Source organism: Oncorhynchus masou, chromosome 6 (assembly GCF_036934945.1).
Source record: "Oncorhynchus masou masou isolate Uvic2021 chromosome 6, UVic_Omas_1.1, whole genome shotgun sequence".
Classification (NCBI taxonomy): domain Eukaryota; kingdom Metazoa; phylum Chordata; class Actinopteri; order Salmoniformes; family Salmonidae; genus Oncorhynchus; species Oncorhynchus masou.
Window position 1 is genome coordinate 48778967 of NC_088217.1, and position 27771 is coordinate 48806737.

At 40.3% G+C, this 27771-nt stretch overlaps 1 protein-coding gene across 3 annotated transcripts in view; it reads left to right on the top strand.

The window, feature by feature from the left end:
• The first annotated feature begins 6560 nt into the window (after positions 1-6560).
• cntn4 (contactin 4) overlaps positions 6561-27771 on the top strand; it is a 169940-nt gene continuing 148729 nt past the window's right edge. For 2 of the 3 annotated variants that reach the window (XM_064968917.1, XM_064968919.1), the window contains exon 1: positions 6561-6855. The gene's annotated coding sequence lies outside the window, so the exon portion shown is untranslated. Of the gene's footprint in view, positions 6856-6888; positions 7155-27771 lie in introns of those variants that run through there. The other variant, XM_064968918.1, reaches the window with a different exon arrangement.

Here is a 27771-nt window from a genome sequence, read left to right on the forward strand (position 1 = left end):
CTATTGACTTTTTCCCTCTCTCAAGCCTGGCATTCAATGCGTCACATGGTGCAACCATGTGAGTAATGTTCCCCATTATCTCTAGGAGCGAAGTCTAGACGTATGAGACAGTGCCAGCTCTCATGCAATCAATGCCACAATTTCCAAATGCTGTCTGTTTGCTCAGCCCTCAGGTCAAAAGCCTCTTATTGTGTTCAAGGGCGAAAGCATGTAGTATAAAGCCTCTGGCATGACCCAAAGGGTTTTGTTCTGCCTTTTCAAGTGAGCTGTGGTTTAACAGATTAAAGCCTCCAAGACCGGACTGAGGTCTACAGGCATGATTGATTGGCTCAGTAGTTAATAGTTTGTGTGCTTGAGCTTCTGTACAGTACCCAGATTAAGAACATGGAACAGTAAAACAATTAAAACGTTCACTGAGTGAACACTGTGACTACAAGACAAGATCAAAGCATCAACTCAAACATGCACACATGGAATTTTTGTATTTTTGTCTTTCCACCCTGACTTGTCCCGTGCTGGGCATTTGCCAAGAAAAAGATTCTACAGAGTAAAGTGGGTAATATTGGGCACAAGGGGCCATGCCACCCTATAAAGGAAGCAAGTTGCTAATTACTTTTTCAGGAACTAATTTTCTGCATTGAGGCACAGCCCATAAAACAAGGTTATTTCTCGCATCCAGGGATAAATAGAGATTTAACTGTCTCTTCTGTTTATTGTCTTCAACAGCAGCATTTATGTGTTGGACACAGCACAGATTTAGGAGACAGTCTCCGTAGACTTATTTTGTCCGGTGACTTGCGGCCTAGAACTGTTTTGTTAATTATAGAGAGAGCCGGTAGGAATCCACTGAGGCATTCAGCATATATCCCATAACAAATGAAAGTAGTTGTACTAAAGATGTCAACATAAGGACCCTTAAAGTTGCCTGTGTCAAGATTTTCCTTCTTCACAGGAAAGCACACTGAGAGCATTTCTCGTTAAATCTACCGAGCAGCTTATGGTGGTCCAGCCTTTAAATGACTAAAACAAGGTGACAGTAATACCAGGCAGACAACATTTGCTTAAATGCTGAGCTGCTGGTGACATAGTCCACCTTATTATACATGCACCCCCGCCCCCATGCACCCTAATTCCCCTTCACCCCCATTTTACCCCAGCCGCCACCACTCTCACCCAAACTTCAAGATGATTTTGTATCCTTAAAGCAATTCCCATGAATATATTCAGTAGGGGGAGGGTTTAGGGAGTCTATACACTAGGGCTGCAATACAAAATACCATACCATAGCAAACAGTGCAGTCTTATTTTAAAACAAGCATGCCATTTCACTGTATTTGGAGTATTATCAAAAGGAGAGAAAGGGATGTACTAATAGAGCCAAGCCCAACCCTACCCTGAGGCAGAGGACAGAGATTTTCAGAAGGCTTTTGCCAGCTGTGTCCGTCAAACTATAACTTTACTGATGAATTCATGCAGCACCATGACTTAATTATGACTGGACAGGAAATATTGTCCATTCCTAGTAATGACCCCATAATCCATCGATTAAAAAAAGCCTGATGAAACAACGCTGCAGTAGGACTTCCTGAGCATGGACAGATGTATACAGCTTGACTAATGAGGCCCTAGCTGCGGACGATGCTCAGAGACTGGAATGGGATGCTATCATCCCTTCTTTGAAACCTCAGTGTGTGCTCACTTGTTCACAGTTCGGTTTCACACAACCCTGTGTGTGATCTTTCATAGGAGAGAAAAAAAAGCTTGAGATATCAGAGCAGATTTCCATGTAACGCGAGATGCCGTTTTCAGAAGGGCTGCTTGTGTTTCGCTCGCACTGCTTTCATGGCTCCCAAAGTCTAACCTTCATAGGGAGAGTCATAAAAGAGACCTTTAATATGCATGTGTGGGGATCAAATAAATCAAAGATGTGGCACACCAGTAGTAGGCTATGTCACAGTATATCTAAAAAAAAAAAGTTTTAATAGCAAAGGCAGAGGCTTTACCCCAAATCAGCAATAGCTCAGCTTAAAGATATTCTACAGTACTTTTGTATACTTTTGAACCAGTAATTCTGAAAGTAGCGCCCACGAGACAAAAGTGGTCCCCGGAAATTGCGTGCTATGCAAAAATGTGCAGATATGTGCACCACATCATTGCTTTCTCTCTCTCTCTCTCTCTCTCTCTCTCTCTCTCTCTCTCTCTCTCTCTCTCTCTCGCTCTACTGTGTGTCTTGCCAGCTGTCACTCAAATGGTAAGGGGCTGATGCTCATTGGTGAAACTCGATTGCTATCGGGCTGGCCCACATGGGGGTAAATGGTGTTGTTTTCTCTTTGAACAAAAACAAGGGTTTACTGCCTTCATTTTTAATGCCTTTACTTTGCTGGGCCCCGGGAAAAGTAGCCTTGTCAGCAGCTAATGGGGTGTCATAATAAATACAATTACAAGGGGTCTGCGCCCTGAGCTGCCTTGGGCTGGCCTTCTGGGCTGCCTTGGGCTGGCCTTCTCAGCAAGGTGTGTCTTTGGCTAAATCCCGCCAAACTGAATGACCCTGCTGCCATGGCCCCAGAGCTGGAGAGGAAGTGAAGTCACTTGCAAGCTTAACATTACAGCCACCAGAAACAAACGCAGAGCAGACAAAGCCCTAACTGTTTGCAGATAAACAGGCGGGGTAACAGGTACAAAAAAAGAAGGAATTATTTGCTATGCCATGTGACTCAATAAATATTTGGTAAGTAAATCAACCAAAATAGTTGGCTACATGAGGCTCTGTTTGCCTGTTCAGCACATTGCCTCTATAGCATTGCATTGATTCCTGCTGTAAACTGCCCAACTTGAAGGACTGAATGAATATCCAACTTGGTCAGTCAAGTAAACACAATTAGCTCTCCCAGTCTCACGTCAGAATTAGACGTTCATCCATGTTTCTCAAACGTCAAATTTCAAAGGTTAGGCATTAACTCCAAATTGTTAAGGTTTGGGATAGGCTTAAACCAGAAATACCTTTATATCGCTTTTTACGCCCATTCACCATCCCATCCACAATGTGCTAGCAAAACCAAAACCTACTTGAAGGTAACTGCACTCACTGTTGCCCCTAGCAGCCAGTTTCCACATCATCTCCAGACCTTTTTTTGGACACTGTTGTGACGCTGACTTATTTGGTAGTAATCCCCCCCCCCCCCCCGCCCTCCACCCCCCATTTAGCTGTAGTCAACAGATTGGGATTCTGTGTGACCTATAATGCACAGAATTGCTTGGACCTGCTGGGTGGAGGACACAACATCAGTCATACTGTAGATGATAATGAACAGCCCTTCAGCTGCACTACATGTGTCGTCATCAGCATTGTGTCAACGTGACGTTCTACCTGGTACACCAGAAACCAATCAAATCAACTTTATTTGTCATTATTTCAATTCACAAGGTAGAATGAACACGCCATTGAGAATTTAACCTCTGTAGCTGGGCCGTAGGATACATTGATGTCATACAGGATCTGATGACCTCCTAGTAGGGGGTTAAAGGAGGGAACCAGGAGCAGCACATAACAATTTGTGGCCTGGAGGTGTGGGACCTGTCAACACGGTCGTCATTCCAAGATGCTGTGTCTGGCGAGCACTCGCCTCCTTCTGTGATTCTCTGCGGCACCATGTAGGCTTTTTTTCCCCCTGGGAGCTGGTAACTAGCTTTATATGTCCTGCCTTGTACGTGTGATGTAAGTTCTACAAGTGTTCAGTTGTCGTTGTAATTGTTCCATTTTTTTATTAAACAGTCACTTTTACCGTGTAAAGTTTTCAATTGTGAATTAAAATGAAAACGTGGATTTTTACATAACATAGATTTGTGTGTTCAGTTCTTTAACATGCAGGAGGTAGGCCAAGTCATCCATGGCTCTGTTACTCTGGCAGTGTTGATGCTGATGGGAAAAAGAAGAAAAAAAATCATATCACTGAAATGCATTGAAATCACTTATTAGCGTAAGTTTCAATGGCCTTTCCAAACCAAGTTTTCATTGTATTGATTCTAACTAAATGTCATTGTATATTAATTTCTCAAGTTTCTTTAGTATTCTTTTGAACAAAATGTGCCTGGAGAAACTCTTGGTTGGTTGGTAGCGGGACAGAAGGGATGAGTCCGAGTCTGTGGGGGTTGTTGGCTTGGGAAAACATGAAACAAATAGTTCATTAAATAGTACACGGTACAATGCAATGTCATATTCATCTCAAACCAAACACACTGTCATGTCATCAAATCGCATCTCGAGCTTCAGTTAGCTAAAGTTAGGTAGTTGAAATAAAAAAAAAATTGCATTTTGTGAGGTTTTATGTAGTGTAAGAGTCCAAATACGGATGACATTAGCTAACTAGCCTGAACATTAAACATACTGTAATGAAACAGCAGGGAGCAGGTTCTGAACCCTTAACCTTTGAGCCTGAGGTCTTGTGACTCTACGTCTTACAGGAACGCGCTCACCGGACAAGCACACGCACTGTCGTGGATGCAAGGTCCGATCCCTTCTGACACCAATGTATTGAAACAGCAGGGAGCAGGTCTTGAACCCTCGACCTTCCAGCCCGAGGTCCGGCGTGCTATCGACTGTCCCGCAAAAGCATGTTCGTGCGGCAGGGTCGATTTCCGTGCTTATAAACCCTGGGTCGTTACAATACTAAGGTTAACTGCTACGGTAGCTCGCAGGCTAAACACAAAACCCAACACTTACCTACCAATCTATGAGAACCGTGGCCGTTTCAGCGTCACTCTTCCACTTTTCAAAATTAATTCCAGTGTTTCTGGATTGTTCCTTTTTTATTTTGGGGTCACCCACGACCTGCGGATTCCTACTTTCATAACCGAATCTAAAGTATTTTATTCTGGCGCATGGTGAAAACGCTATAGCCATTGTGGAGTACAACTGGTTCTATTTCATGGTTCAGATACTTTTCTATCCTTAGCGAGAAGACAGATAGTCTGGGGTTAAATGTCTTGGCAAGGCAATCATTAGTCAAGCTCAGAGTGAAAGACCCCAAAGACGTTGCTTACAGCTCAATGAGGAAATACTGTTAAACCGTGATTTTCATAGCGGCAGGAGCATCATGGGAAATATCCAAAATCACCTGAACATTTTCAATTATATACTATTATAGTTAAATATATGTTACAATCAGATATAAGGTCTACAGATGAACGATGTTGGTTATGGTAACTGTGTCCTCTGTACTGAAGCTCTTTTCCGTACCAGATTCTTTGCAATGCCCACTGGGAATTTCATCTACTTGTACTTAATTATCACCTTTTTTTCATTGACTATTTTATAAGGAGTAGATTTTCTTAAATCCCACTTACTATAAGGCTTCTATGAGGATAATGAAAAAATAAGGGATCAAAGGTTGAATTAATTAGGTGAGGCATACTTATCTATTTAATTAAATTTATACATCTACGTTGAATAGGTATCAAGCTACTGCAGACAGACAGACAGACAAAGACAATTTGTCAGTGTTTTAAGTACATCATTACTATGTGTGAATGAACAAGTCAATGTTATTGCATGCATAGTCTAGATTTAAAAAAATACATAAACAATAACTGAATTGAAATTATGGTAGGCTACTAACAATTACCTCTGGCACAAAGATCTTATCTTGACAACTCACTTGAAATCTTGTTGCCACCTAGTGGATAGTTGTATGAGAGAGAGAGAGAGAGAGAGAGAGAGAGAGAGAGAGAGAGAGAGAGAGAGAGAGAGAGAGAGAGAGAGAGAGAGAGAGAGAGAGAGAGAGAGAGAGAGAGAGAGAGAGAGAGAGAGAGAGAGAGAGAGAGAGAGAGACTTCAATAATATTATCAAACCACTGACTTCACACTCCTGGCAATACAGACTTGTGTCTATGGACTGGTAACTGGGAGTCACAGGCTTAAAGTTCTTCAACTGACCTCATGGACCTCCTGCTCCCTGGGTACATCTCTGTATCCCTTAAACCAGCTCATTGTTGTCAATGGTAAATCTCGATTCAATCTGCCAATTCTGCTTAATTGAGGGGGATTTCATGGTATTGAATGGAAAATGCAATGTCCGGATGGTGAGATGTGATCTCATTAAGAAGATATAAATATTTGATCAGCTAATGCATTCTGGGTGTAGCCTTTTCCAGGGTTATGGGCTGATACATTTAGCATGAGGACACTAAACCTTGATCTGGAAGGATAAACCTCAGGTTATTACCTGCCTGATTGCTGGTTTCAGACACTATTGAGGGAACAAAACCCCTAAAAACACTATTACTGAAACTATTGTGTAGAAAATGTTTTAAAAAAGCCCACACAAAAAGTTTTAAATCAACAATACTCATAATTTTGTTGGTAGTTTGGAAACAAGAATACCTTCATAACATTTGAATTGCTTTCATCTAATATGGTAGCCTAATATCACAGTCTTAACAATATAGTTACACTACTGTTATAATGACTTCAGTGAACTTTAAAGTTATTGTACAGGATTTCCTCAGACAAGTCCTAAGTATGTGGGAGGTGCCCCCAGCCCCTCTTGTGCCAGCTCACGCCACTGTAGGATAAGGTAGAATGATTTATGCGCTAATGGCATGGCACTGCTTTCCTAATCAATGGGAATCGTACTAGTTTACAATACTTTCCGCGTATTGCTGAATTGGAGTGTTTTACAGATCGCGTAGTTATTTTGTATTCGAGCTCAGCTTAAAGAATTGCTCTATTATATCTCGACCGCTTAGACTACCCAGAAGGGTCTGTTCCGCTTGGATGCTCGGTGCAGTGAGTGCCTCACCGAGGACAGCTCGTGTGCCTGCTCTGCTCGGGTTAGAGGAAGGAAAATGATGCATCACAGTAAGTATATTTAGATAATAGTCGCGGGGAGCTCCTGTTAAACTGTGCACTCTTTACCTACATTGCAAACAACGAAAGCGATATTCATAGAGTAGGCTACTATTTTAATGTATTCGGTCGGGGATAGCCTACAATGCCTTGCACTCTCGAGTGAGGGAGGAATATTCATAGTGCATACTCAGCCGCCGACAGCGTCGCCACGATTCAACAGTGAATGTATGTGTACAGAATTTTGTTAGGAGTATCGAAACACGGATTATTTAAATGAAATGCAAATTGCAGGGATAATTACGCATACGGTAAGAATTTTGTTATTATTATTATTATTATTAGGCTATTATTACTATTATCATTATAATGCTAGACTATTATAGCTTGTTATCTGTGTCCCAATCGAATATACTCTTTATTGTCAAAATAGTTAATTTATTTGCTTTAGCGTTGTTTGTAATTACATTTCATTCACGTGGAATTGTTCAATCAGTGTTGGAAACTGTAGTAGCCCAAGCCCGTATAGGCTTATAGCCCACACTGCAGGTGAAAAGGCACCTCTGTAACTTTCCCGTGAAAACTCATAACCCATATCCTACTAGTGTTCTCCCATATTTACATCAATAAACAGGGTCCGCCATTCATTTTGCGCGCGCGTAACCCACTTGGAGTTGTAATGATCTGGGGCCTCATTTATCAAAGGTGCGTGCGCACCAGTTTTCCCACAAAGGTTGGTATTTATCCATTTTGAACTTGACGGGAAAGTGTGCGTATGTCCACGCAAATCTCAGATCATGCTTACCGCAACTTCTATTGGTTGAGCAACTGTATTGCAAGCAATATGTTGGGGAAAATGAATGTGTTTGAGGCAAGGCAATTATAATAAGGGTAGGCTAATAACATATTAAAACATAGGCAGAATGATAAAACAGATACATTTACATTTGCCATTGGTAAGGAGATCACATAGCAGCATGACGCCTAATATATTTATTTTATTTTACTATATTGGCCTAAATCATAATCATATTGCAGGATATCTCTCCTTTTCTGTCATGACTGGGTTATTCCCGCTACACAACGAATATTAGGGTACCATTTATCCATCGCTCATTCAATAGCCTACCATGCTCGAAAGTAAATAGACCAGTAGCCTATTTAAAAATATTTTACAGTATGGGTAGGCAACAGTTTTGCTATGTGATAGGAGCACGTGATCACAGCCTATTTAATCTCAGAGCCTATCCCAAGGCAAAAAAACATAATCATGTATTGATTAACAAAATTATTGAACAACAATTTGTCTTTTGCGTAAACGTTTGGGCTGTAGACAATATTTACTTTAAAATAGTTCAATAGACAATCAATCTTGCAGAATTCACCCCCAGTGTTTGGCACTGGCTATAGGCCACATGCATTTTTTGTTGAAAAATGTCACAGCAAAATATTAAAACATTCTGACCACACCTCTACAGAAATGTGATCAAATTTGCCGTTGCCCTTTCTTTTAGAAGCTGTCTTGATCCAGTTCCAACGTCTCCAAATCATACAGCAAATGAGGGTATTTTTGTTGCCATTAAAGGTGAATGGAGGGCATTTACCAGGCAGTGTTGTAGCACTCGTTCACAAGCACAGAAATATAGTATGATATGTTGCATGTGACAGTTTGATAAATCATACTAATTTATTGCGCACGCAAATCCTAGAATCTCCAAGTACGCCAGAATTTAGTGAGACATTTATGCGTGTTTGATAAATGATGCCACTGATTTGCCAGGAGTGTTGGATTTAGTTTGGGAGCTGTTATGCTGGAAGTATGTATTCTATGAGTCAGTAACTGTGCGCCACCATGCCGATCAGTGCGTGCAGAGGTTTGGTAGCCTAATCCTTTGCGCTGACTCCCTATCATAATCCCCCCTGGATTTGCTGATTATGTAGTTGACCAGCAATTGCAGTCATAGTATCCTATGTCTAGCCAACTAGACTAAGCAAACAGAAATATTCCACAATGGCTTCTCTTCTACATTATCTCAATTTTGTACAGGCTATACAAGTACACCTTTAGCAAATAGACATAGGTTCAGTCAGGAAACTTCAAAACATATCAATAAAGTCAAGATCAATATCCTAAATGACATCCTTCTTAAGTTTTCTTCGGCCAACATTGAAAATTAATTTCCTAGCGATCAACACAGGACTAATCCAAGCATCTGTCCATCAGCTTCATGGTACTCTGCTGCTGTTGCCCAGTGCCCTTATCTGATTTAAATGGGTGGCTAACAGATGTGTCCACTCACACTCGCTGTAGCCAGATGCACAACTAAACCTGCTCTTTTAATATGCATAATAGATATTTGAGCATCTGTCTGTTTTTTTAGACCGCTCTTATATTAAATAATTACTGGTTGACCAAATGTGTTATTTACAGTGTATATTTGTATCTGCCTTCTCCACGGCTGCCTAGAGTCCTCTGTGAGTTCACTTGTGTTACTGGTTAGGTGTGCTCTGAATGTGGAATGTATGATAAGGTGTGATATCTGCTTTGCTGTGGGAGATGAAAAGCGTCCTTTAGATGAGTGATATAGATACGGCTGTGCTGTAAATTTGGTTTGTCTGGTAGCTATGAATGGATTCTCTGTCCCTTTGCACTTCACATGGACATTATCGAGAGCATTCCCACTGGGCTCGGACTTAATTTCAGCGTCTAGTTTTGGTTGAGTTGACAACTAACCTAAATTCTACGTGAAATCAAAAAAACATGTCACCATGTCATTGGATTTGGTTGAAAAGTTGGGTGAATAAAGTCAGAAATTCCCCGGCATTGATGACTTTTTGCAAGTCCAATCACATCAAATGTGTTTTTGTTGAAATGACATGGAAAGAATATTTAATCAAACCATTAGTGGGTTTCCTCAAACATGAATTCCATGATAGCAAGAACAAATTGTCCAGGCAAATTGTCCAGGCAATCCTGTGTTGGAAATCCTTACCACTTCCTCCCCCGCTCCTAGTTCCTGCGTTCTTGATGAAAGTAATCCCGAGGCTGACATGCACCGTGCAGCTCAATGGGCACGGCAGGCACCCTGCAGAGACAAACCAAGTTTGGAATGACTTGGCTACCTGGCATAACTATATGATCTGCCATGGACACATGGTTGGTTGGTTTAAATATTGCGTGTTTATTGTTGCCACACATTTCCCTGACATGCATGTGTGGTAGTTTCTTGGTGGACTGGAGAGTGCGCTGGCAGATGCAGCTATGCAGGAAGTAGAAAAACAGGCCTGGTTAGCGTGCAGCAGGCCAACAGCCTGTCAGAAGTGATGTAGTGCAGAAGTGACATTAAATAGATTATGGGATAGTAACATTTAGAGACATTTCATAAAAATTTCATTGGATGGTTCCTGCTGGTATTGAGAAAATGTGTCATAGGGGATATTTTTATTTAATGTATACAATTCTTCCCTCCCTCCAGGACTGGAAACACTTTTGAAAGAAAAGGAAATCTTTGTTTTCCATAGTAACCTTTGGGAAACATGTACATTGTGCAATGCTTCTGGAAAAAAATAAGTGTCCCCAGCAAGCGACTAAAGTGAGTGTCCATTAAGGTACTGTAACTTTATTTCAGCATTGGAGAGAAGTCCCTGTCAAACTCTCTCAGTTCAAAAGAGAGGCATTGTGCTTGTTTCACATGCAAGGAACACTTCAACATTTTCTTCACATTTTCAACACATTTTTATCTCTTATTGGAGCAGTATTCAGTCGGGCAGCAGTGAAGTTCAGCCAAATATGACTGTCCTTCTTAACCAGTAACCCGTGCAGCCTTGCCAGAAATCTCCTCCCCACTCACTTAGCTGTATCAATACGGTTGAGAGACACTGTATCAGTCAAAATGTTGAAATAAAATAGATCTTTTGACTTTTTTCCTAAATTCATACTTGATAACATGCTGGAATTATAATCTGGTTCTTTATGGGCGTTATCATCACACCGTGAAAGAAACGTTTCTCAATTTCAAGTCATTCCCCTATATTTCCCTTCCCAGTAGTGACAGGAAATGTTATCATTTTGCATACATTCAATTGAATAGATAGGCCTTTAGCGTCTATTAGAGTCCAAAACATGTACGCGGACGCACAGCAGTGTTCTAGAATGTTTTTCTCTCATACTTTTTACTTTTGGAATTCTCCACATTGGCTCAATCAATTTCCCCATGGACGGTGGTCTCAAAGCCTCGTAGCTTATGTCACAATGGGACCCTGGACTAACATGTCTCTGCATCTGTGGACTCTGATTTACTCTTTAGCCAGTGCTTTGAGTTTTTGATCTATGGTTGCCTGTGTATTCATTTTCTTGCTCTTTTTTTTACCCCTTAGGTACTACTGTACACTGCTACTTTGATTATGATATTGACTGCATTTACAGAGCCAGAAATGCCTCCAGCACTTATTTTCATGAGTGCTCAGCCAATGCCATAGTCCAGAAAGCCACTCATCTCTGTACAGTCCCTACTGTGTGAGTACAATCTCAGTTGAAAAGCGCTGTGATTCCACGGGACTCCAGACCAAACCGGGAAGGTTTGGCGGCACTATTAGGCAGGCCCCTAGTTGTTGACTGTGACGTCTAAGTATTTTCTATGGCGCGTCACGACTGTGAGGGAATTACTTTTATGAAAAATAACTGTGCAGTCCAAGGGTCTTGCCTCTGAGGTTGTTGCCACACTGGCGCTTTAAAGAACAACAGGGCAAAGAGCAGCAAATAAAGACAAATGCTCTGTGTCAGTTCTTTAGCCCCACTTTTCTGCTGCTCTCTGCTGGTTTTTTAAAAAGTAAACAGTGCTGTGTGATTCTTCATAACATCATTATGGATGAGAAGGAAGGCTGCAGGCCCCTGATACTACTTTGCCAGTGCACAGACAGCGGTTTACACACCTCCTGTGTCATATCTGGGTGTTCTCTAGTTCTCTGCCCGCCGAGGAGCCAAATTGTTTGTTCATTGGGATCATTGGGTGTAGTGTCAGTCATTGTTTTGAAGCAGGCATTGTTTTTGCCAAGCTGAGTTGTCAGTGGTGTAGGCAGCAATCTTGCCATATGTATGCAAATGAAAATAGCGGAGAGACATGTACCATATATGAATACTTTATAACAGTTCTACGTTTGAATACCCATATCAATCACCCCGGCACAGCAATATATACTCTATGTTTTGTTTGAGAAGGGTTTTAACTGAGGGAGACATTTGACACAGACAACCCCTCAGGTCCATTCTCCAGTAATAGCGCCAGGTCCAATGGTTAATTTATAGTGTTTTTAGACCGAACTGTGTGGGACTGAGGGACCAAAGGGTTTCAACAGAGGGTTTCTTTTTCCAGAGAAAGAGGACTTCCCTGACTGTCCATCCCTGTCAGCTCTAAACCTTTGACCTTCTTCTACACAAATTGGTTGTTTGTACAGCATCATGTTTTATTCCATGTGTTCTAAAAAAAACATGAACTAGCTGACAGTAGCACAAAACCCAGCACTGGTGTTTTTGTGGAGCAGCACTTTTATATGAAAGCATTTTGAAAGTCAAGTAACGTGGTGGTAAATTTATCAGCGTTGCTAAAAAAAATACGTTGAGCATTGAGCATCTTGTTCAAGCAGACAATTCGAGCAGACAGATAGCATGCATCTAAAAAAAGTTATGAAGTAGACCTTTCCTGCAGTCAAATTACCTAGTGGCCTCATGGATGGAATGTTATTCATATTTTTATGTCATTTCATAATTCATCAACATTATTATTTTTTTTAAACTGCCGGAAATCCGGTGTTTCTATGTCAACGGTTTTGTTATATTTCAGTCTTCTGTGATGTAATGTATACAGTACAAGTCGGAAGTTTACATACATTTAGGTTGGAGTCCTTAAAACTCATTTTTCAACCACTCCACAAATTTCTTGTTATTTAACTATAGTTTTGGCAAGTCGGTTAGGACATCTACTTTGTGCATGACACAAGTAACATTTCCAACAATTGTTTACAGACAGATTATTTCAATTATAACTCACTGTATCACAATTACAGTGGGTCAGAAGTTTACATACACTAAGTTGCCTGTGCCTTTAAACAGCTTGGAAAATTCCAGAAAATGATGTCATTGGTTTAGAAGCTTCTGATAGGCTAATTTACATAATTTGAGTTAATTGGAGGTGTACCTGTTGATGTATTTCAAGGCTTACCTTCAAATTCAGTGCTTCTTTGCTTGACTTCATGGGAAAATCAAATGAAATCAGCCAGAAAAAAACCTCCACAAGTCTGGTTCATCCTTGGGAACAATTTCCAAATGTCTGAAGGTACCATATTCATCTGTACAAAAAAATAGTACGCAAGTATAAACACCATGGGACCACTCAGCCGTCATACCGCTCAGAAAGGAGATGCTTTCTGTCTCCTAGAGATGAACGTACTTTGGTGCGAAAAGTGCAAATCAATTCCAGAACAACTCCAAAGGACCTTGTGAAGATGCTGGAAGATACAAAAGTATCTATATCCACAGTAAAACGAGTCCCATATTGACATAACCTGAAAGACTGCTCGGCAAGGAAGAAGCCACTGCTCCAAAACCGCCACAAAAAAAGCCAGACTACAGTTTGCAACTGCACATGAGGACAAAGATCGCACTTTTTGGAGAAATGTCCTCTGGTCTGACGAAACAAAAATATAACTGTTTGGCCATAAGGACCATGTTTGGAGGAAAAAGTGGGAGGCTTGCAAGCCTAGGAACACCATCCCAACGAGGGTGGCAGCGTCATGTTGTGGGGGTGCTTTGCTGCAGGAGGGACTGTTGCACTTCACAAAATAAATGGCATCATGAGGCAGGACAATTATGTGGATATATTGAAGCAACATCTCAAGACATCAGTCAGGAAGTTCAAGCTTTGTCGCAAATGGGTCTTCCAAATGGACAATGACCCCAAGCATACTTCCAAAGTTGTGGCAAAATGGCTTAAGGACAATAAAGTCAAGGTACTGAAGTGGCCATCACAAAGCCCTGACCTCAATCCTATAGAATATTTGTGGGCAGAACTGAAAAAGCGTGTGCGAGCAAGGAGGCCTACAAACCTGACTCAGTTACACCAGCTCTTTCAGGAGGATTGGGCCAAAATTCACCCAACTTATTGTGGGAAGCATGTGGAAGGCTTATCCAAAACATTTGACCCAAGTTTAACAATTTAAAGGCAATTCTACCAAATACTAATTGAGTGTATGTAAACTTCTGACCCATTGGGAATGTGATGAAAGAAATCAAATCTGAAATAAATAATTATCTCTACTATTATTCTGACATTTCACATTCTTAAAATAAAGTGGTGATCCTAAATGACACAAGACAGGGAATTTTCTACTAGGATTAAATGTCAGGAATTGTGAAAAACTGAGTTTGAATGTATTTGGCTAAGGTATATGTAAACTTCTGACTTATATATACTGTATATATGTGTATATGTGTGTGTATATATATATATATATATATATATATAGACTGTAATATTGGGATGCAATCTCAAAATGTAATACATTTGAACTTTATATCTCTTGTTTTAAAGCCTATAACCATGTGTGTGAGGTGCATTTTAGTTGACTTTAGTTTATTAATTTGACCATCGAAAAAAAACGAGCACACTTGAAAAGCCATATATGCACATGAGTAAAATCATCGAGAATAACACACAAAGTCTGGGACTTTTTTCCATTGTGGTCCTAGGCAATATCCATGACGGCTAGGCAATATCCAACATGGTTGAACACAGTATGACAGCGACATAATAAAACATAAAAACAAAGAAGAAGAACATCTATCTCATCATTGCAGTTACATCGTAGGGTATACTTTTGTTTGAAAGTAGATTTGTATAAAACTTACCAGTAAACACTCTGTGTGACCCTGATTTAGCCCACTGCAGTAAAAGGTTCATCTGTTGAAAAGTTTAGACCAGGACAGGACGTGTACTTCAGCTCTAGCATTGAACTTTGTTGAACTGTCAGTATTCTTGAATACGTAAGAATAATAATAAATAAATACATATTTACCACAATGAACCAGTGGGGTAATATTTATCATATTTGTATTATATATACCTCACATACGACCCATAATAATACTCATAATAGTCTTATAACCTCATAATACGACCCATAAGCAATTAGCCCATTAAATGGTTTTCTGACTCCAGAAAGATGATTTAGAAATATGCAAGATACTATAGTTAAGTCACAGTAATAGAAAGGTCAAGAAAGGAATAAGAATTGTCTATATCAAAAGCAAATATTTAATTGGCATGGTAAAATGAATGATTCACACACAAGGCATAAGCTTATGTTACCAAGCATTGTTAACAAGCATTACAAGGCATTATTCAAGGCATGATCAGAGGGAGAGAGGGAGAGAAGTCATCGCCTGAAAGGGCATGGCCCCAAGAGTCCACGAGGAGGAGAGAGAGAATGTAGGTATCTCACTAGCACAGGTCTCACCAGAAAGAGAAGCTCAGACCCTTTTATAACCATTTTACCATGTTAGATTTAATATCTGAGTTGTTTGCAGGTAGTATTACTGTAAAGTAATAACCTCCAATCAGATATCAGACCTACAGGATGTAAAGGAAACATAACATCTGCTTCACGGAGGTGTGACAGAATGGGGGGATGGCCTGAGCAACACAGAGAAGGCTGAATTTCCGAGAAGGCAATAAAACCTTTTGCATACAGTTGATAACAGTCACTTCGGGGGCTGGCCCGCCCTACAATAGCTCATCGTTTTACTCAAGTACTATATTCCAGCTAGCAACACTTCAATGGCCCAATGACCCAACAATTAAAATCAGCCTTCCTCCTAATGCATCTGCCTGCACTGTCCTGTTTTTTTCTTCATAAAAGGTGAAAAAGCCAAAAACGGCAATTTGTGTTAAAAGGCTTTTTATTTGCTGAGAGGCATTTGGTCAGCTCTAAGAGATCAGTCTACAGCTGGAGGTGTGTCACAGACCGTAGATTGGATTTCAATACAACAAATCTCCTATTCTTACAGGATGGTAAATCATGTCTGCCACCTTTTACCTCTTGCCTTTAGGGGATGGAAAAAGGAGAATTCTGTCCAGACCTTTCCATAAAAGTGTTGTGTGAATTGAGGTATTAGCAGACTTTGAAGTTGGAAATGCAGTGAGTATGTAATGTAATGTCATAGTTATTAAGATTAGTTAAACATCCAATATGTGTACATTTGTAAGGAGATAAAGTGAGATAGTGAATTGGTTTTGCTCTTGTACAGTAGGTACATTATAACATCTTCTACATCCAGGCAGCTCCATCTCCTGCAGTATTTCTTGCTTGGTCATTCAGTTAACACCCTAGCTGTATTCCACTCATATTGCCTCAATCCTGTGCTTTAGCTATGGTATGTTGAAAAAATATGTTAGAGCTAGATGTGGGCTTTTGGCTTAGAGGCACAACAATCCTTGGGGTATGATACAAACTGTGTTGTTCCTGCATCACTTCCTTACTCAAACATGGTGTGATACGGTCCCTCCTTGGGACCAGATTCGATTGAAGGCCTAATAAGAGTAACACCAGCTTGTGTAAATATCTGAGCATTGGAACTATTGCATTATTAACTATTCTTTATGTGGGGGCTTCTAACAACTAATTTCAAATCTATCACAGCAAGGGGGCAGGTTTGTGTTTTTTCTTCAGAATGCACTTAAATTGAAGATGAGGGAATTATTTTGATCTTTTAACACTTTGTTATCGTTGTACCACTGGGGAAAATTCTCTGATTTTGCAATTATCTTTGAGAGGAAAATGGTACCCCCCCCCCCATAGGGTGGGCCTGTGATTTGTGAGCCTTCTTTCCCCCGCCATTTATTGGAATACTAATATGCTTAATAGAAACAACATGCCCCAGAAGGCATTGTTATTTTCTTTTCACATAGTTGAGATGAAAGAAATGTTGGATGAATTGGGATCACTAGATGACTCAACAGAATGTCACAATGTTCTGGCACCGTTTTATGATTTCTGGTGGATTGAATTTGTTTTGATAGAATACAATCTTATAGAACAAGTTCGACCAGAAACAAATACAAGGCCATTTGAATATCCTGATTCACAACAGTCGGCATTCTGTAGACTTTAGACAATTCATCATGAAGAACGCGACGGTATCAATTCATATGAATATGAATACTGCTAGTATTCATCCTATGTATAGTATCTTGTATCCAAAGCCTGTGTTATTTATGTAGTAATTGTGAAGCATACAGTCTGCTGATGGCTGTCTTTGTTTAATTATGAATATTCAGAACAATACATTACATACATTTCTTGGAAGGTTTGACACTGCACAGCAGAAGCACTCTTTGCGTACTGCTCTCATCTATACAGATAGTTAAATGTCCCCTGTTGTTCTTATAAGTGTAAATGTTTTTGCTAATGTTTTCAAGGGGTTGTTAAAGCTTATGAAAGCTACATGCAAATAGCAAAATAATGACCTCCAAGAGCTGCGATTAAGCAATAAGGGAATCCTTCCTCTTTCTGGTGCATTTTAAACATGGGGACTTACCTGTGTGACGGACAGAACATCAGCTGAAAGGGCAGAACAGGCTAAGAATTATATGAAAATGTTTATTCAGTGTTAAAATGCTATCCAGGAGCACACTGGTGGACACACTATCCATGCTAGAAAAGCAGGAAAATATGACTCATGAGGTGAAATAATTGACAGCTATATTCAAGGGAAGTAGGCCACCAGAATGGCTTAGTTCATGTGTATACAATCCACTATAGAGTACTGTGTATACTGCGAGCAGAGTTATCTAGTCTGCCTTACAAGTGTACAAAGCCGCACGCCATGAAGTATCTACTGTCAAATACACATCAATCACAGCAGATTATGAAAAGTCCCTTCTCTGCTTGCCATGTTAAAAAGGTCAGCAATTTAAAGGGATAGTTCGAGATTTTGGCAATGAAGCCAGAGTCATATGAACTTGTGGATACCATTTTAAGCTAGTTAGCATTTGGCCTGTGAAACTACCTCTAACTTCCTTTATACTAGACACGGATACATAAAAATGGTATCCACGGGTTCATCTGACTCTGGGGAAGTAGATTCAAATAGCCAAAATCCTTAACGATTTCTTTAAACTATCTTGAAGAATCCAAATAGTCTCTTTCAAACAGTCATTTTATCAATGGAAATGTCCATATACTGTCCTGTGTGGCAGGCGAGTTATGATGCACTGTACCAGTGAGCCTTGGATGTGATTCAATTTCCTCTGAATGCAACTATTCTTTTTCCTTATATTCGTTATTTATCCATGTGAATCATGTTGAGATGAATATCTATTTTATAAGGGAGCGCTGGCACAATTGACATTGTGTGAAATACTCTTTTCTTTTCGCTGTATTTCCTACAAGGAAATTCAAGCATCCATGTCAAAGATGGTTTGGGGTGTTGATGTTGATGCTGTATTCTCGACTTCACAGAAAGGGTAATGCTGCGTTCTTTGACCCCATTATATGGAGTTGAATTACTGCGCACGACTCCAGTTGTTCAGCCGTTATTGGGTTTCATAATGAGGAAACACATTCTATTGTAATCCAGCTGGTGCGCGACACCACCGTGAGTAGGGGATTGAGAGACATGATGATGTAAGTAATGAAGCCTGTAATATCACCCTGGATGGTCTACGAGCCTTAACTGTCCACTGCCAACATCTAGTCACCACCCACTGTGTTTCAGCTGGTCCTTTTATCAGGGAACAGATGATGATGGTACCATTCTGTTAGTGATATGAGGCACTGATGTTGTAGCCTAGTTTCAGAGATGTTAGTGCTTGAGCCAATCTCTCGGACCACGGCTGCCATGCCATATGTCTGGCATAGCATGGCACTGCAACGATAGTTCAGGGGAGTTGGCTACTAAATCACATGCATACGAATGGGAATTGGTTTGGTTGATTTGAGAAGTGATTAATACAGGCTTCTTGAATCATGTCTTATCTCTTTAAACAGTACAGCAATTGTATCATCAACAGCACTCTTGGACATCTTGATAGTTGAGCAGCTTTATCGTAGTGTCTCTGTTTATTGTGCTCCGAGCTGGCAGAGGCTGCACCGCTTTAGGATTATTCTATTTGACACTCATGAAACGCTTGCTGCGTGAAACACTAGCTTATAAGGCGAAGAATGGGATTTGTGTGCTGTGTTTTAGCTCTAAACTGTCTGCTCCTTTGTTCTGATGTTCATTATGGTGGTTATACAACAAGTCAAACCAAGGCAACACACTGGTTCCAGACAGAGTATAATGAGATTCTCACAGACATGAAGTGTTTCACCGTCACCATAGCTTACCTTAGCTTGGTTACATCCCAACACAAAGAACCATGAGAAGGAGAATGTAGGTGTATGTATTTTTGGGGGTTGATAGCCATACATTGTGAGCCATGTAGTAGTTTCTTTACATTTTTACAAGTAGGCCTGGAATAACTATAACTATGGGCTTAGCTATAGTTTTAACTATGCTTTGTGGAAAAAAAGAAGAAGAAAGTGACTACTTTGAGGCCTCCCGAGGGGTGCAGCAGTCTAAGGCACTGCATCACAGTAGTAGAGGCATCACTACAGACTACAGTTTGATCCCAGGGTCAATTACGCAGTGCACAATTGTCTGGGTTAGGAGAGGGTTTGTCCCATCGTGCTCTAGCGACTCCTTGTGGTGGGCCCGAGCGCATGCACGCTGACTCGTGACGCCAGTTGCACAGCGTTTCCTCCAACGCATTGTTTCGTCTGGCTTCGGGTTCAGCGAGCAGTGTGGCTTGGCAGGGTCGTGGTTCAGAGGACGAATGGCTCTCAAATATATTTTAATATTTGAAACACAATCATTATTTTTTTAAATTTCTGTTCCACTGTTTCGACCGGCAAAATAAAGTTCTGAAATGCTTCGAATCTCCCAATAAGTAATGGTTTATATTGTTCCTTTCTGTTCCTTTTTAAACCTCTGAAAACTACATGTTTTTACATTGAGCTCGACAATAAATTACTTCACCAATCACTGCAGACAGAGCAGCTCGCTATGAACTTGTCTGTCCAATGTAATGGAGTGTGTAGGGCGCAAGACAGAACTGGAATTTTAAGGGTGGAGAGAGAACAAGAGAGGGTGAAGGAGGAGGCTTTTTTATTTTATCTTTATTTAACTTCGGGATTTGATCCAGCAACCTTTTGGTTTACTGGCCTAACACTCTAACCACTTAGCTACCTACCACTTACAGTGCTGGGAATCTTGTGATGATATGCATTATCTGAATTAAGCCCACAGAATTATACCTAAAGAGGAGCGGCTTTTTATCTGTACTTAATTATTTTTATTTAACCCTTATTTTACCAAGTAACTTGACTGAGAACACATTCTCATTTACAACAACGACCTGGGGAAAAGTTACAGGGGAGAGGAGGTGGGATGAATGAGCTAATTGGAATTCTATCAAGGAACTTTGAATGTCTTTGAACTTCCGAGAGTTAGCTTAACGTTGGACCAGAGCTAGCTAGCTAGCAAGCTAACAAGCTTGTGTGTGCAGAGCAGCACAATAATTTAAATAAAAACACGTTTTACCTTTTTTTTATTAACTCAATGTGAAACGTGATAACTATTGTATCCTTAACTTGCAGTCAAAAAAAGTTAATCCATAGTCTCCTCAAATAAAAGATTTCTCTTCCTAATTTCTGAATCACGCTTGTAATGTCTGTAGGCTCCAGTAGCTTCGGAGGGGGAGGGGCAGATAGCCTACATGCACACACACTGGCAAAGATTTTCAGTTGTCAGGCAGACACTGGAAAATGTTTTTTAGACAGAGTGAGTGCTTTTTATAGGAGCTGGGTTGCATTGTTTTGTGGGTCAGAAATGCTCGGAATGGAAAATAACGTTATTAACCGGTTCCCATGCTTTTAAAATAACGTTTATGTCCCTGAACCGTATAGATCACTTTCATAATTTCACTTTGATATTATGGGGTATTGTGTGAAGGCCAAATGCAGGATAAAAATGCAACAAAATGCGGATAAAGTCAAGAGGTGGGAATACTTTCAGCACATAACATATAAAGAGAGAAAATAAATTCCTATTGGGTGTGACAACTGGTCGTGTGTACTATTCAGGCTATAATTATGCAATCCTGTGGTGCTATACCTTCTGCGGGCATTTTTAAAACATTCCAAATGACAACAAATGTGTTATGATAGATTTTGGTCCAAGGCATCTTTAAGATTAGAATGTCTATTTCAGACTCTGTAACATCCATAACGGAGGGTGTATCATCCGTAGCGGTCATTTTTCGCTGTCTAAAGTAAGAATTGAAATGACTTTTTCATATTATTATCGTTGTTGTGTTCAGCCTAGTCTTTTCTTCAAAATGGCTATCCATGGTAACTCACAGACATTCTCCCCAAAAAGCTTGTCCATTTCATGTAACATCCATTATTAGCTTGGTTTCTCCATCATGCCAATATTTAGTCAGCTTTTTTGTGTATACATAAGGTCGCAAAGTGAGGGTATATTACTGAAAACATTCTAAGTTTAACAGTAAACTACCAGAAGTTTGGTAACTTTAAAGGATTTTATGTAATTTGTCACGATGTCTAGTGGCACTTTTGGCTACTTCAGATTATCACAGGTGTCTGTAATTATCTCGGGCCCTCTGTGTGGCCTTATCACATGATAAACATATCAAAACTAAAATACATTGATTTTAAAATAACAACATATATGACAAAGCTGAAAAACATTATCCTAAATATAAACCACCAACCATCTGTGTTAAGTATGAGTGTTTCAGCATGAAATATATATATATATTTTTTTTACAGACTTTTATTTATTTTATGCCAATGTCTTTGTTGTTGTTTTGGCACCAAACTGGTGGCAATCGTGAAAAAAGTCAATAGTTAGAAGAGTTGCAGAGTTAATTGATGTTTTTTTCATGAATTCTGTTATTTTCTCTTGAACCATATGGTCTATCCACTAGAAACGCATGGAAAATATGGACACAGATATAAAAAATAAATACTATATTTGAATACATTTTTTAAAAAGTTATTCAAGTATAAGTTACTACATTTATCGCCATTGATTACCTGTTAATTACCAAAATGACTAAAGATTCTGGTAACTTTCGTAAATTACCTGTACACTCCCACCAAGCGGTACTATAGACACACACATCAAAAGCGTCATTTCTATTTTGTGTGTCCATTCTGTGAGACGTTAAAAAGTTGTGATTTTGCGTGCCATTACGCTGGAATCACCCTCCTTTCTTATATGCAGCTATTGTATTTACTTCCTGGATGTGTTTTACCCTGGAAGTGACTGTTGTAATACTGTCATGGTGTGAACTGGCTGTGGGTGCTCCTTGGAACTTTCTATTACATCAATAGTCTCTGTGGCAGGACGATGAGAGAGAGACATTTCAAAGTAAATAAATGTCCGGTAGACCATGTCTGTCAAAACCTTTATCACAGTTGAAGTTCACATGGTTTCTGATTAATTAGGACACCTGTAGTCATCACTGAAGCATTACGAATGCTCAGTAAAATACAATATCTGATAATTATACAATAGCTTATGTAATAACTCATTCTGTCATTCTCTTAACTCTATTGAGGCATAGTGTATTGCAAATGTGTAAATGTTGAGCCTACCTTTGTCTCATAAGTATGTGTTATTATAGGCATATGCTATGATGTATGTATCCTGGTAAGTATACTGTAGGTATACATCATTCAGGAAAGCTAATCAATGGTTAGTAATCTGACCTCCATTGCTCACCACGCACCATTTGGTACAATATCATAATATGTCTCCATTTGACCAAGTCACACTAAAAATGAAAGACATTGGACATCACAAAGCTTCTCACAGAACAGCCTTCAGGCTACAAAGCTATACTGAAGAAAAATATCAATGCAACATGCAACAATTTCAAAGACTTTAAGGAGTTACAGTTCACATGAGGAAATCAGTCAATTGAAATAAATAAATTAGGCCCTAATCTATGGATTTCACATGCCTGGGAATACATACGTATAGGCATCGGTTGGTCACAGATACCTATAAAAAGGTAGGGGCGTGGATCAGAAAACCAGTCGGTATCTGGTGTGACCACCATTTGCCTCAACACATCTCCTTTTCATAGAGTTGATCAGGCTGTTGATTGTGGCATCTGGAATCTTGTTCCACTCCTCTTCAATGGCTATGCAAAATTGCTGGATATTGGCGGAAACAGGAACACTGTCGTACACGTCAATTCAGAGCATTCCAAACTTGCTCAATGGGTGACATGTCTGGTGAGTATGCAGGCCATGGAAGAACTGGGACATTTTCAGCTTTCAGGAACTGTGTACAGATCCTTGCGACATCGGGCTGTGTATTATCTTGCTGGAAAAATGAAGTGATGGGGTAGGATGAATGGCACGACAATGGGACTCAGGTTCGCTCCACGGTATATCTGTGTATTCCAATTGCCATCAATAAAATGCAATTGTGTTTATTGTCCGTAGTTTTTGCCTGCCCATACCATAACCCCACCGCCACCATGGGGCACTTTGTTCACAACGTTGACATCAGCAAACCGCTCGCCCACACAACGCCATACACGTGGTCTGCGGTTGTGAGGCCAGTTTGAAGTACTGCCAAATTCTCCAAAATGACGTTGGAGGCATGCCAACTGCACGCACCCTCAAAACTTGAGACATCTGTGGCATTGTGTTGTGTGACAAAACTGCACATTTTAGAGTGGTCTTTTGTTGTGCCCAGCACAGGGTGCACCTGTGTAATGAACATGCTGTTTAATCAGCTTCTTGATATGCCACAGCTGTCAGGTGGATGGATTCTTGGGAAAGGAGAAATGCTCAGTAACAGGGGTGTAAACACATTTCTAGGATCTTTCAGGGACCAACACTTTACCTGTTGCTTTAATATCGTTTTTTTTCAGCATATTTAAATGTTGCCATTATCTTTTGATCCTTATTGCGTAAATTAAACACTTCTGCCATAATGCCGAAAATGTAAGTACTTTGAAACATGCTTTGTGTGTCATTCCTTTGTAATTTATGGTGGTACAACATACAGTCAGTCTTCAGTACATTTTAATGAGGACGAATGGAAACCGAAACTGTCTTGCATGAACCGAACAAATGCAATTATAGCAATTCATTTTTTAATATATATTTTTTTACAGATGTGTTATTATGTAAACAAATGATATTTACAGAAATATCTATACATAGACAAGGCATACACGGTTATACAAGTCATTGAGGTGGTCCAGATGAATCGTTGATCTTGCAGCTCTTCCAGCTAAAGGAAACACATCTTGTCAAGACGCAGGAAAGACAGCTTCCGTCTCGAAGGAGAGGGATTCATTAGAAGACACTGATTGAAATAAATGAAGATAAGATATTAAATGTGACCCACTCAGACAAACCCAGGCTTCATTCTCAGTCCTTATTTTTCAGAAAGTGAAGAAAATACAATATTCTGGTCCCATATTGATTTCCTGCCCCTCGTGTTTTGAAACATATGATTATGGCATTACTCAAGCATGTCTTTGAAATGTAGTGTTACAGTTCAGTGAGGAAGAGCTGAAGGAGACGTTCAGTGCTGCTTCTGCCTCTGTTTCGATGGTGGAATGCTAACAAGAGCCTGGTTGTGCCATAATGGGATGGTGTAGGTTATTATATACTTCTACTCTATGAATAAACATGTATTTACCCGAGGGACATATGGTTATTGCAGCTTGTTTTTTTATGGAAGCTTTGCAAAATGGCACATTGCAAATGACTGAACTTGTCACATTGCTGTAATACCTTTCTATCCAGTGTACACAGTGTTTCCAGAGGCTGACATTTGCCTCAGACTTATTCTGTATTCTTCTCTCAGACTCTATGGCAAGCTGCGTAAATCTTACTGCCTACCCCCACTGTGTTTCATTTACATATTTACTTCCTCTCCCAGCTACTCAAAACCAAATACCTCTCCCATTTGGCACTTTTGAATGTGTTTGTCAAAACAGTAAATTAAACAAATTCCCCAATTTAATCAATTCAAGGAAAAGCGCAATGCGGGTTCATTCAGATTGTTTGTGTTGTATTTCAAGGAAAGGTATTGTTTTGTGTAAATATGCATTGACAAGGTCTGTAAGAGGAACCGCTCCAATAAAGTGTAAATATTCTAAGATAACCCTCAGAGGAATTAACAAAAGCTCAAACATCAGCACATAAGGCAGTTAGTTTGCTGTTTTTCCTTACAAGTCTGTGCAAACATTTTAGACCCCTGTTTTAAGCTCGTTGTTTTCATATTTACTTTGAATAATCACTAGTTTCGAGATGCTTACAGAATATATACAGTATATATACAGTACCAGTCGAAAGTTTGGACTAGTGGTGGAAAAAGTACCCAATTGTCATACTTGAGTAAAAGTAAAGATACTTATTAAAGTCTATTAAGAAAATGACTCAAGTAAAAGTGAAAGTCACCCTGTAATTTCCTACTTGAGTAAAAGTCTAAAAGTATTTGGTTTTAAATACACTTAAGGATCAAAAGGAAATGTAATTGCTAAAATATACTTAATTATCAAAAGTAAAAGTATGAATCATTTCAAATTCCTTATATTAAGGAAACTAAACGGCACCATTTTCTTATTATTTTAAGTTACGGATAGCCCGGGGCAGGCACCAACATTCAGACATCATCTACAAACGAGGTATGTGTTTAGTGAGTCCGCCAGATCAGAGGCAGTAGGGATGGCCAGGAATGTTCTCTTGATAAGTGTGTGAATTAGACACTTTTCCTGTCCTGCTAAGCATTCAAAATGTAACGAGTACTTTGGGTGTCAGGGAAAAAGTATGGAGTAGAAAGTACATAATTTTCTTTTGGAATGTAGTGAAGTAAAAGTAAAAAATGTCAAAAATATAAATAGTAAAGTAAAGTACAGATGCCCAAATAAACGACTTAAGTTGTACTTTCAAGTATTTTTACTTAAGTACTTTACACCACTGGTTTGGACATAGCTACTCTGTCACGTATACTCCCTCTCCGGCCTCTAGGTCATCAGGCTGCTGATTATTCCGCACACCTGTCACCATCGTATCGCACACCAGCGCCTCATGACACTCACCTGGACTCCATCACCTCCTTGATTATCTTTCCTATATCTGTCACTCCCCTTGGTTCTTTCCTCAGGTGTTATTGACTCTGTTTTCATGTCAGTGCGTTGTTTGTGTTTCGTTTATTTATTAAAACTCTCTCTCCCTGAACTTGCATCCCGACTCTCGGCGCACTTGTTACAGAATAACACCTCACCTAAGGGAAGCATCAGGGAGTGTTTTTTACATTTTTTGTGTCAGAGTAAATGACTTCGGGTCCCGGAACCGCTACAGGCTCTCATGCCTCAAAAAGATCGCCAGGCTTCCCTGCCTTAGCTGGCTTGTCGGGCTCTCATGCCTCAGCCGGATCGCCAGGCTCCCCTACCTCAGCCGGCTCGTCGGGCTCTCATGCCTCCGCTGGATCGCCAGGCTCCCCTGCCTCAGCCGGCTTGTCGAGCTTTCATGCCTCCACCGGCTCGTCAGGTTCTCATGCCTCAGCCGGATCGCAAGACTCCCCTGCTTCAACCAGTCTGTCATGTTCCTGCGCCCCAGCTGACTCGACATGTTCCCGTGCCTCAGCTAGCGTAACAGGTTCCCGTGCATCAGCAGGGGTGACTGGTCCGCTCCTGATCCCCGAGTTCGTCCCCTTTGACGGCGTCCTGCGGCTGGGGCCGCATGTCGGGGAGGGGGTACTGTCACGTATACTCCCTCTCCGGCCTCTAGGTCATCAGGCTGCTGATTATCCTGCACACCTGTCATCATCACCTCCTTGATTATCTTCCCTATATCCCTCACTCCCCTTGGTTCTTTCCTGAGGTGTTATTGACTGTTTTCATGTCGGTATGTTATTTGTGTTTCGTTTATTTATTAAAACACCCACTCCCTAAACTTGCTTCCCGACTCTCAGCGCACTCGTTACATACTCATTCAAGGGTTTTTCAAAACTATGAAATACACATATGGAATCATGTACTAACCAAAGTATGATGTGTTAAATGAATCAAAATATATTTTATATTTGAGATTCTTCAAAGTAGCCACCCTTTGCCTTGATGACAGCTTTGCACACTATTGGCATGCTCTCAACAGCTTCCCACATATGCTGAGCACTTGATAGCCATTGCCATTGTCCTGTTGTTTATGTGTGCCTTGAATTCTAAACAAATCACTGACAGTGTCACCAGCAAAGCACCCCCACACCATCACAACTCCTCCTTCATGCTTCATGTTGAGAACTCCACATGCAGAGATAATCTATTCACCTACTCCGCATCTCACAAAGACACGGCGGTTGGAACCAAAAATCGCACATTTGGACTCATCAGTCCAAAGTACAGATTTCCACTGGTCTAATGTCAATTGTTCATGTTTCTAGGCCCCCTTCTTCTTGTTTGTGTTCTTTACTAGTGGTTTCTTTGCAGCAATTTGACAATGAAGGCCTGATTCACAGAGTCTCCTCTGAACAGTTGATGATGAGATGTGTCTGTTACTTGAACTGTGAAGCATTTATTTGGGCTGCAATTTCTGAGGCTGGTAACTCTAATGAACTTATTCTCTGCAGCAGAGTTAACTCTGGGGCTTCCTTTCATGTGGCGGTCCTCATGAGAGCCAGTTTCATCATAGCGCTTGATGGTTTTTGCAACAGCACTTGAAGAAACTTTCAAAGTTCTTGACATTTTCTGAATGGCTTAAAGTAATGATGGATTGTCGTTTCTCTTTGCTTTTTTGAGATGTTCTTGACATAATATGGACTTGGTTACTACATGA